Consider the following 12,250-nt stretch of genomic DNA (forward strand, 5'->3'; position numbering starts at 1 on the left):
CTCTCTTCATTTCAAAAATATTAAAAATAATAAACCTTCTTTTAGTTTTGTATGGTTTAGATAAAATCCTTGGTAACAGTATTTTCAGATAAGCTGATTCATGGAATTTAACACTTATGAAGTAAAAGAGGAAGAGTAAAGTCAGTTGAGTAACAAATATTGCAACATATTTGAGAAACAGATGATAGATGCATTGTAGGGACTCTAAAAGAGGGGTCACATGGCCTGAGTTCTGATCACTGCTTATTAACAACAAGATTTGTGGACTCAGTAACACATAGTCATTGTACTTCTGATTTCCTTTCTCGCCAAAGAGGATAATCATACAGACTACACCTACACCCTCAGGCTGAAAGATCAAATCAGATATTAGGTTTAAACCTAATGCAAATCTGTATGCAGCTTCTATTAGGAGATGGAATTTTTTTAAGTGATTTTTTTTTTTTTTTTTTTTTTTTTTTACAGTTCAGGAAATGAAGAATCTTAGTATAACAGACATGGCAATTGTAGATTGTATGGGTACGCAAAGACCTATAAATTATGATGATGACATAATGAGGGAGCTCACACACACTGGAGTCTTGTCCAACTAAGTCTTCTACCTGTGTTATCTCATCGACCTGTCATACCACCTCCCTGGGCTCTTTAGACAACTGAGGTCACAAAGCTAGTATGTGCCAAAGCAAGGGTTAAAACCCAGAGAGACTGAATGAAGAGCCTATACTCTTTTCTGAAAGAAAAAAAAGAAGATAACAAGTTCTTGATCAATACGTAATTTTGCATATTCTTTGACACATTTGTACAAATTGAATAACAATTTTAAATAACCTGATGTTACATTGAGAAGAAAATGATTTTTAACCACAAGGGAGAATGAGCAGTGAACATAGTCTGTAAGTGGTAACTAATAGAATTATTTTGAAATTCAATAAAATCTTTCTAAAGGCCTGTAAACTTCCTCAGAACATTAGTTAGCAGTGTCAAACCGTAAGTAAAATGTGTTTTATCACTTTAATCTTTGGGGATAACTAACCATAGCGATTTACATACACACATACATACGCATACATATTTATGCACATGTATATACACACATAATTGTGTGTGTGTGTATAAACATACACCTATTATTTTCAATTGCTACCTTGCTTATTTGTGAAAGCATTAAACCAATGGCATGTTTTACCTGCTTTCTATGGTGAGGAAGGACTTCACATGAAGGAATAAAAAGAAATAAATATAGATGTACATAATTAAGACACAACAGTATAATGTAATGCCAGCAAAAGCTGGAGAGATTAAAACAGAGGCTTGTAAGATGGCCTTAAAAAGAGAATTTCAAGGACATCATCAAAGGTAAAAGGCAGAATATCAGGGTAATTAAAGTTTAGATTTAAACCATGTAATCTAATGAATTGAAATGCAGGATAAAAGCAAAGATACTGCATTACAATTAGAAAATTAACTTACCCACATGTTTAATAGAAGCCATCATAGGAGCTGTGTGTAAAAGAGATTAAAGAGAGAGCACCTCTGCGTATGTGGCTAGTGCTCATGTGGGCAGGGCCAAATCAATATGTAAATTTCACACGCCATCTAAAAGTGTTGACAGACCTAACTAATCTTTACTTCAACAGTTTGCAAAGCTGACTCAACTCTGTAAGGGGGAAGAAAATAAGTCAACATGTAAATGATACTAGGAAACACAAGGAAGAGATATGATCAACATAGTTGTCAGAATAATTTGTGCTCATACACTAAATGGAAAATTATTAGGGGGGAGAAACAGAAATAGTCAGGTAAAAGGATAACTAGGTCTAAAAACATGGCATGGTGAAATAGTAGGGAAAAAAGCACAATAATCAATAAGGAAAACAAGCATTTAGTTAACAAATGCCAAATTAGAAAAGGTTGGGAAAAAATATATACAACCAACTAATTTGAAATTTCAGAGGACAGAAATATTAAAAAATGACTGAATTGAGGGTGCAACACATTTTATTTATTTATTTTTTTTTAAAGATTTTTATTTATTTATTTGAGAGAGAGAATGAGAGAGAGCACATGAGAGGGGGGAGGGCCAGAGGGAGAAGCAGACTCCCTGCCGAGCAGGGAGCCCGATGCGGGACTCCATCCAGGGACTCCAGGATCATGACCTGAGCCACCCAGGCGCCCCGAACACATTTTATTCTTAAGAAATGTAATCTGACTGGGGCGCCTGGGTGGCTCAGATGGTTAAGCGTCTGCCTTCGGCTCAGGTCATGATCCCAGGGTTCTGGGATCGAGTCCCGCATCGGGCTCCCTGCTAGGCGGGGAGCCTGCTTCTTCCTCTGCCTCTGCCTCTGCCTCTCTCTCTCTCTCTCTCTGACTTTCATGAATAAATAAATAAAACATTTAAAAAAAAAATTATAAAAAAAAAAAAAAAAGAAATGTAATCTGACTACAGATAGCCCCTGAAGTGGGGTCTTAAAAATGAAATAAAATAATTTTAAGAAGGGTTAGAGAAATCAGTTTACATTCGCGTTAGCTCATGGCTTGGTCAAAATGATGTGCTTTAAAATGCTAAAATATCAGGTTTTTTACTGTTTAAGCACCAGTTAAAAAATTGAAGAGTGTGGCAAATGTACAACAACAAAAAAATTTACACAGAGAAACCAGCTGGATAATGAGAATCAAAGTGATTTTGTTCCATTTAAGAGACATACTAACCACCTTAATTATATGGACATCCATCTCACCGGACAACCTGTTACCTTAAGTTTAAAGATACACGACACCTGGACATCAGATTCCTGTAAGAGGTCAATGCACACACATGCACACGCACACACATGTGCAGTTTTCCAGGGACATAGGAGCATACCTAATTAGATTTCTTTTCAAAGATGAAAAAAAGTCTCTAAGATACACATTATACAACAATAATTTATCTTAAAAAATCACCACACAGGAAAAAATATATTCTTGATGCCTTTCTGTTTGTTTGTTTGAAGTGGAAAAGTTTGACACTACAAAGAATCACTTGGCACAAGCCCTGCATTTGAGTGACATGGCAGCTGCTGCTGGAAGATTTAAGGGAGTATAAAGAACAGTCTGTCGGCCCTAGAGTGAAATCAAATCATCTTCATCCTCCAGCTTGGTTCTTAGTGGGCTAAAGGGAAGGGTTTGCTCTTGGACAAGCCTGAGTTTTCTGTCTTCAAAGAAACCAACAAGTTTAGTTGAGAGTGCTACTTATCAAATAAACTCCTTGGAAGAACTTGAAATATATTCTTAAGATTTCCAAGACTCCATAGGATTCAAGGTGGGCACATTTTATTCTAGACGTATCTTTCAGTTTGAATAAAGCCTCGTACAATACTTTGTAAGAAAAATAACAACAAAAACATTGAATATATACACATGCATACATAGACTGTTTATATAAATCTATCTGATAAAACTTCCAGAAGCAAATATTGACCTGGAAAGGTTATGAATCATTTAGCTCATGTCCTTTACATATTCCAATGGGCATAGCCCAGATACCATAAACATCAGAATCCAGACAGAATAAAAAGGGGTACACTACCACTCTGTGATGCATTAGACAGATAGATGAATTCAGAATAATTCTAAAATATCCAAACCCTGAAACCGGCCTACATGTGTCTCTGTGATTGCTGGTTGGCTGCTTCTTTCATGCAAGCAGAGGTAGAGGTAGAGTAAAACCTTCCCTTTGTAATCTCCACACTTCAATTCTGAATCATAAAGAAGTCTGACTTGCCTATTAAACTTCATTTTGGCTGTGACACTTTAGTAGCAGCATTAAAGCTTGCGTTGCATTTTGGGGCTTTGAGAGTAAAACTTATAAAGGAAATCACCTTGTGGTAACCGTACTAGGGAGGTTTAAGTGAGTTTAGGCAGCATCAACCCTGTCTCTGTGCAAGTCTCTGTCATCCTCATAGCTCTCCAACAAGCCACCAAGGACTCAAAACATGTTTCTTGTGGCCATCCCTTTCAGATTCCTGAAGGTCACTCTTCTCTTTTGTTCTGAGGGTATGATTCATGTAAACAACAGCAGCTTGAACAATATGAATTGCTGCGGAATGTCACCCTTGCATGACTCTGCTAGTCCTGCTAGTTTTGTTCTGCTTCATGACCTCTTCTCTCCTCAGTGACTGCTGGGACCCAACTGTTTTCTTGGTTACTGGGGCCCGAGTTCTCTCAGTTGTGGTATGTAGGCAAGCAAACTATCCTCCTCCACAATGCCTCCAGTTCATGGGTAAGGACACAAATGTGAACTGGAGTGCTTATGTTATCTGAGGGCTTTTCATTTTATTCTGTGACGCTCCTTCTGTTAACAGCACAGTGCTTTCCGGTTCAGAGTGAATGCTGAGATTATTATTGTTTTCCCAAGCCACAGATACAAGGCTCGGAACGGCATCCTCCATGTATTCCAAGGGCTAAAAACCATTTTCTGGATATGATCCAAGAATGTTGCTAGGCCTGTTTTTCCTCTCATTTCCTACAACCCCTCAGGGAAAACTGGGTCATCATGGTAGGTTGGAAAAAAGGCGGCTACCGTGAGTAAAATCGGAGCTGAAGTAAGTCCATAAAAGCACGGAAACCATACCATTTCATGAGTTAGCTCAATTCAAAATTAAAAACCATGAAAATAATTCCTATGTTATAAAGAGGCATGTCCCCAAATACTGTTTTTATAATAAGCCTCAGCATTGACTTCTCTCTTTCACGAGCTTCTCTGTTTTAATTTTTCCTTTTCTTCTTCCTCGGTTACCCTACGTGTATCTGTCCTGGTTGATTTCTATGTGACTATTTGACATATCCTTTTTTTCTTTCTAGTATTCTCTCAAAAGGGTCCATGATTTTGGATGTGTAAATTTGTGGAGTTGCATCCAAATTACTTAGTGCAGTTGCATTTACAAAAGCACAGCTATCCCTAAATCAGTGGAAATCATGAATTCATTTGACCCTTCACTCCTTTTACAAACAGACTCACATTATCCACTTAACAGATATTTCTGTTTTGAAAGGCACCAGCCTCCAATGGGAATTCAATATACCAAATACTACCAGAAAATATTCTAGTCAAAACTTTGCCTTATTTTGTCATTCTTTTAACCTCATATTTACCATCCTGTGCAGTAGAAAATATTTAAATTCTTCAAACTATGAAACTCAAGAAAATGAAGATTAAATTACATTTGTGCTATTTACTAAACTTTCTCTGGCTTAAGTGCCATGTCAGCTAGGTGAGGGAAAAAATACCGTGTGATTTTAAGTCCTCTGGTGCAAATTTATCACTTGGAAAACTTTTCTTTCTAGAATATTCTACCATCGTATAGGCCACTCTTTCGATCTTCATCCGATCCTAGGCAAATGAAATTAAAACTGAGAATAGATAATGTCTGTTTTGTTTGTTTGTTTTAAGTCCAATACATAAGTGTCAAGACATGTCCTGGGAAACTGGCTTTGATTTTTAAAGATGAAACATAATGAATAAATCTGACTAAATTCAGCCATTATAATTGACTAAATCATGATCTGCAAGGGATATTTCACTATGCTTGATAATTTCCCAGAGGAAAGAAAGACAGTAACATTTGTTCAGGAACTTCACACCCTCAGATCCTCAGTGCCTCCCATGTAGGGTGGGTAGCTTGTGCCCTGGAAGCCACGAGTGGCTGACTCAGCTTTTAGAAATGCCTTTACATATTGAGTTCAGCAGGAAAGATTCAAAAAACTGCCTCCAGATTTTGATTTATAAAGGTTTTGGTTCTAGAGGTATTGCCTCTAAAAATACAAATGTTCCATTTAATATTTTCCTTTAATTAAATAGGGAGTGTTACCAGAACATACATTTTCCCTCAGGACTCACGAAGACATTGGCCAACATTGCTCAACATTGGTGGGAATCACTCTTTCTATTATTCTCTCTCCCCCCTCCCCATCCTCGATGTAGAAGAATAGGGAAACACATACTCATGCTGTTGGAGGACTTCTTAAAACCTCAAGGAAAGTCAATCTAAGTCAAAGCCAACACCCAAATAAAGGGAAGAACAGAGAAAGTTAAGGAGAAAGAACCAGCAAGTTTGATCCAACTATGCCTCAAGAGTACTGCTGGAGTTTTCAATTATGTGGACCACCAAAAATCCCTGTATTGATTCAGCTAGTTTGAGCTGAAAGCACCCAAACTGATACCTTGAGACTCTATGTAAAATGTGCACCTTAGATCACATACATTTTAAACAACTAAAATATCTAACCAAAGTCCTGGCTCATTAAATGTGGTCAAGAAACATGACCTAACCAGGAGGCCTTTAAAAAATAAGAAAAAGGCAAGAAGTATGTTTTTTTTACACCATATGCAACAGAGATATTAATATATTATTAAGCACATATAAAATATCATGTAACTACATTTTCTTCTATGTATCTCCAGAACTCTTTAGTGTTATACTCATAAAAAGTGTTATAAAAAGCTCAGTTCATCATTTAGTTGTTTATTCCTGAGTTGCAAGGGAGCCTGTCAAAATGGAGCTCCCTGTGACGTACGCACTGGGAACTGTGTTGGTAGTGTTTAGCTTTATATCCCAGATTTTAAAATAGTGCCTACCACCTAACAGGTGTTCAAATATGCATTGAAGTGATACTGAAAAACCTATACTAGAGGTATCACGGCAGAGATCAAAAAGAGACATGGGTGTGTTCAATACTGTGCTAGGAGAGGAGGTACCAGGTTATCTGACATCAAGTTTAGAAGGACTGATTATTTTCTAGGTGTGTTTTTTTATATGCAGTAGACACCAGGCATGAAATCAAACCAAGAACAGTTGTGATCTGCTTTAAGCAAAAATCTGCATGTACTGAACCAACAGTCTGATTCTTCCACATTAGAAAATATTCTTACGAAGGGCTTTACTTCTGCCATTCCACAGACACTTAACTGAGGAACTGCAATGCAAGGATGTAGGACAAGCTCCTACACAGTAAGCTCTTTGCAAGTGTTTTAAATGACTCTAATAGACCAAATGCGTTTATGGGTCCACAGCAAGGAAAAGACATATTTATTCAAGTGAATATTTCTAGGGTCGCCTGAGTGGCTCACTTGGCTGGGCATCTGACTCTTAATTTCGGCTCCGGTCATGATCTCGGGGTCAAGGGATTGAGCCCCGTGATGAGCTCTGTGCTCAGCGGGGAGTCTTCTTCTCTCCCTCTGCTCCTCTCCGACTCATGTGCGCACATACACGCTCTCTGAAATAAATCTTTAAAAAAAAAATGAAGATTTCTAAATTTGTTCAAATCACGATTCAATATTAGATGTGGACCATTAATAAGTGATTGTGTTGTGTTGTTTCGTCTATTAGAATTTTTCCAAGTTTTCCAAATAGTATACTCTGCCATCTAATTTTTTACATGCCAATCTGTCTCTTTATAAACTAATTTATGTGATCCCTTGCTAACAGTTTGATTCCTCTGGGCTGTGTAGAGGATTTGTTCTGGACTGCTCACTTATTTTGTTAAAAAACAGTGGGCCTCTCTCTGACTTCAAAATGCACCTTTGTCAAGGGACAAAGTTCGTATGGCTCAGTCTTTGGCGCCTTACACAAGCACCCCTGGGAACTGGCTTTTCTGTTCTGATAGCAGTTAGTTCCAGAAAATTGGCTCAAGTGCTGTCTTTGTCCTTATTTCCACCTGTGAGATGAGACATATTATCATTAAGTTGGGCATTGCCCAGCTGAATAGACATGCTGGAGGATTCAAAACACTGATCAATTTCAGAATTCTGTAGACATGAATAAGTATAAAGAACAAATTGAAAATATCACCAGATGTATCCTTCTTTGTCCCATGAAAACCTGAGTCACACTGATTTTCTTTTTTACTCTCGGGACAACCCTTAATACAATCAAAACAAAATCTCTCTCTCTGCTACGGACCGTGATAAACATAGGAAAGTTGGGGGCAACAGGGAGAAAAGATCCATACAGCACCTACCTATGAAGAGGGGCAGAGATTGCACTTACATATAGCATGAATATATAAAAACTATGAAAAGGTGTCGTTAAAATCCGAAAACATGTCTAAAACTGCACTGAAGGGGGGCAAATACTCAAACTGAGGATGAGAGTAGGCCTCTAAGGTCTTTTCCCCCATTATTGCAAAAATGTGCTTTCCAAATAAATTAATTATCTGATACATTTGTGTGTCAGAGAACATGGTATATCGCCTAAGGCCTAAGATTTTTAAAAAAATAATATGGTAAAACACATTATATGCAAATAAAGAGTTAATATAAAATGAGGATATCGTTAAAATATACTACATACATAGATACATTTACAGATTATTTGTATGGAACTATCAATCTAAGTCAAATTTCAGAACCTTTTTATTTTTTTTTTTAAAGATTTTATTTATTTGACAGTGAGAGAGACAGCGAGAGAGGGAACACAAGCAGGGGGAGAGGGAGAGGGAGAAGCAGGCTTCCCGCGGAGCAGGGAGCCTGATGCGGGGCTCGATCCCAGGACCCCGGGATCATGACCTGAGCCGAAGGCAGACGCTTAACGACTGAGCCACCCAGGCACCCCCAGAACCTTTTTATTATCACGGAGATTAAATACTTTACTAGTCTTGCTTTCTCATGCTTTCAATTTAATGAAAATCGTTTCTATAAAAGCAAGGTAGGCAATGGAATAATAAGCAACAGACATAATATATTTGACATAGCTAAAATTACACGGTACGCTTAAGCTTAATTTTCATGTAGTTTCTATCCATTATGAGCTATAGGTCGTTATTTCAATATTTGGTGATCTGTGATTTTTAGTTTGATTGTATAAGTAATAAAAAATACTGTTACAACAGAGGATCTAGTCTGAATATTCTTACCGGCGAAGTATGGAGATGTGGCACAATGCCAGCTACATTGGTTCTGCATTCACTGATAAATTGGGTTGCCATAGCAAGCCCCTAGTCACTCAGTTTCTAAGCAACCCAAGACTCCACAGACTTCAGATACTCAGGAATTCACTGATCTTTCATCATCCTTAAGGGAGAAATATGAAAACCTGTGGTACCAGATTCAGTGGAAGGTTCCCTGATGACCTAGTAGAGCGGCGACCTCCTATAAAATGCTCCTGTCTTGATATCCATTTAACTTATTAAATAATAATATTTGTAGCGGTGAATTGCTTTTCAAAGTGTTAAGTGGATGATACTAGATACAGAAAATGATCAGTACCAAGTATGGGTTGGACAAATATTTGTTGAATAAATAATCCAACTGTCTAAAGACAAAGTCATTTGCATAATGCTAGCATTCATGAAGTCCTAGCCCTTGAGTATAAAAGAAAATGTATCTGTTTAGTAGCATTACCACACAGCATGTCATTTCAGTTTTTTTTGTTTTCTAATGGTTTACATTTAGGTAACATATGTAACTGTAAATCCATAATGGCCTGTGATCTGGTATTGGAATGTTTAATTATGGCTTGTCTAGAATGCTTAAACAACGTTAACCACCCAGATGTCAAACGGAATTGTATAGGTCTGAGGTACAAGCAAGGTCACGAATTATTCTTTGAATGAGGTTGTATTAGCATTTCCTGTCCCTCTCTATGTCAGTCTCTCCCCTCAGTCCCCTGTCTTCACACCCACAGAGGTGAACCTAAAGCTGTCTTGTAATTCACAAGGTTCACTTTCCAACTAGTTAAGATAATCACGGTGAAATAAAGTTAAGGCATACAGATATTGTTTGTTGCTGCAGAACACTGTATCACAACGCAGGTCAAAATAAAATGCCACGACTAGAAATGGTTATATGTGACCGGTAAAATGGTTCTGTCGGAAATCTGTAAAAATTCTACCTAACTCTCGTATCTGGTCTTTGATGCTTCCTATTATCATTCCATGTGGCTGGTTCTTACCATCAAAAACAGTGTAGGAATGATGTGCAAGTTGAAAACTGCCTTTAATTTAATGGCTAATTCTCTAATGTTACGTCCTATAGTCTCTTAGCCTTTGAATCAAAGATTCGGTAACCCAAGTCAGATATACAATACAATGACCGAGTTCTCTAACCTGAGTATAAAATAAAGTTGCAGAATCACCTGTCCAACAAGTCACAGCAGCCACCTGTTGGCTAGAGCCATGCCAGGAGTGTCAGCAGGACAAACTCTGCCTGTGACCTCTACCAGTTACTGTTGACTCGAAGCGGGAAAGGATAGCTGCTTCCTTCTCCAAGATCGGGAAGACAACCACTCTGCCTTACAATCTTAATATTCGAGAGTCCAAAACTTGCTCATGCTATTGTAACTGCCTCCTCACGTAAAAAGTGACCATCTGTAATTTAACAGTCTTCCTGGGCACTGATGTTCTTAAGAGGAAAAGATAACCATGCACGAATTTGCCCTTTTAGTATGTTGTTGTTCTCTGAAGATATTCCTCCATTGTTGCATGTATATAAGCACTTGTATGTTGGAGGGGCTGGAGACTTTCAAATATTTTTGAATATCCTCTTATCACTTAGTATTATACTTATCACTGACAAGATCACAGCAGTTACTACACCTGACCAACTCTTTCCATTTTCTTTTAGATACAACTGCTCATCTAAAAGCTTGGCATAGGCTGCCCGTACATCTGGGTCTCAAATACTCGCCGAGAGAAGAGAAAAATACAAGTAGAGCTTACACTGGACAAGAAGAAAGCAAAAATCAGATCAACGGAGAGATTTTAGTATTGCAGGCACCAGTATTGAGTCCTACGTTGTTAAGCTAGAAAACTTCACAGTGATTACATAAGCATAATTACCAGTTTGAAGTCCGATGAAAAAGTGCGAAGCCGCCAATATTAATTCATTTGCAAAATGCCGGTTGGAAGAAAATGGAATTAACACTGATAACTGTGGTTGAGTTTGCCCCAAGTGCTGGGTCAAATCACGGCTGTACGTCGGTCAGCCCCACCTCCCAGCACCCAAGAATGGCTGTGGAATTTTGAGTGACACTCCACTGAGGCAGTGGGATTCCTAAACCACAGTGAGCCCTGTCGCCAGTGTTTACCAACCTCCCCAGCTTGAAAGTGAGCTGCTCCTCACCCTGGGTCTTTCCTTTAAAACAAAAAACAAAAAAAAAAAAAAAAAAAGAGAGAGAGAGAGAGAGAGAAACAATTACTCTGTGACGTTTAAAAGAACACAGAAGCAGGTCCCTCTCTGGGGATCTCCCTACTTATTTTCTCAAGGCAATTCCCTTGGCTCTTTTCATCCTGTGTCTTTGTTATAGGACTCTCCAGCCCTCCTAGGAACCACATAACAACATGCACACTTGTCTTTAGGATAAGAAACAAAGCATCGGTGCCTATTCTAGTTTGTGAAAACTGGAGATAAGAGGCTTCTGGTGCAGGGCCTTGCAAAATGAACAGGTTCGGGTCTACAAGAATCATGACATTCTTTGGCCATATGAGAGAACCAGGATAGCAATATTTGGTGGGTATGTTATTATATATGCAACTCATCAGAATAAAAAATTAAAACAAACACACTCCAACACCAAATCAAGCCATTATGGTATATGCTAAACTGGACAAAATAAAATATGATTTTTCCCACATCATTTAGGCAATAATTCCCTGGGGATTACTGTTGATGACCTGCATCCTTATCCATACACATATTCGATTAAGATTTATCATGTGGCCATGATGTGCCCAGAAGTCTGCCACAAAAAGGAAGAAAGCATGACTCCTACCAAGAGGTCTTCTGTAAAGTACTTCAAATACTTCCATAGAAAATACAACGTGTGAGTACTGAGCACTTTTAAGCTACCTTCTTAAAATGGGCTGCTACCCCCCGATTGTGAACATTCCTTGTCGAGCTATTTAATATGTAATCGAAGTCTATAATTTTATTATCTTTATCTCCTAAAATCTGAAAATGTCCACGAAAATATATACATGGGTTTTCAGTGGTGAAATGAAAGATTTATGAGTTGCCTAGACATATGGTTAACTCCCTACTCTTATGCTACAGGCTCTTAATACCCACCGAGCCCAGTTGCCTAAGGCTCAGCTGAGAAATGGCCCACTGTCTTAATTTTGATTTGGGGGCATTCCTGGTTATCTGCCTAGACCCAAGGTGGTTAGCTGAATTCCGTTGTTTGCATGGTAAGCGCATGCCTCTGAACTGTCCATGTAAGAACTACTGAGCCTACTGAGTGTGAGGGCTTCACGGAGCATGAGCAACAGGTTGAGT

General features: G+C 38.3%; 1 protein-coding gene across 3 annotated transcripts in view; it reads right to left on the minus strand.

Annotated features, from left to right (window-relative positions):
• Positions 1 to 10,911, minus strand: part of CD36 (CD36 molecule) — a 53,268-nt gene extending 42,357 nt beyond the window's left edge. For 2 of the 3 annotated variants that reach the window (XM_032402289.1, XM_032402287.1), the window contains exon 1: positions 10,816 to 10,911. The gene's annotated coding sequence lies outside the window, so the exon portion shown is untranslated. Of the gene's footprint in view, positions 1 to 1,470; positions 1,750 to 10,815 lie in introns of those variants that run through there. The other variant, XM_032402285.1, reaches the window with a different exon arrangement.
• Between the last annotated feature and the right edge of the window lie 1,339 nt (positions 10,912 to 12,250).

The sequence above is a fragment of the Phoca vitulina genome, unplaced genomic scaffold (assembly GCF_004348235.1).
Source record: "Phoca vitulina isolate PV1807 unplaced genomic scaffold, GSC_HSeal_1.0 scaffold4, whole genome shotgun sequence".
NCBI lineage: Eukaryota > Metazoa > Chordata > Mammalia > Carnivora > Phocidae > Phoca > Phoca vitulina.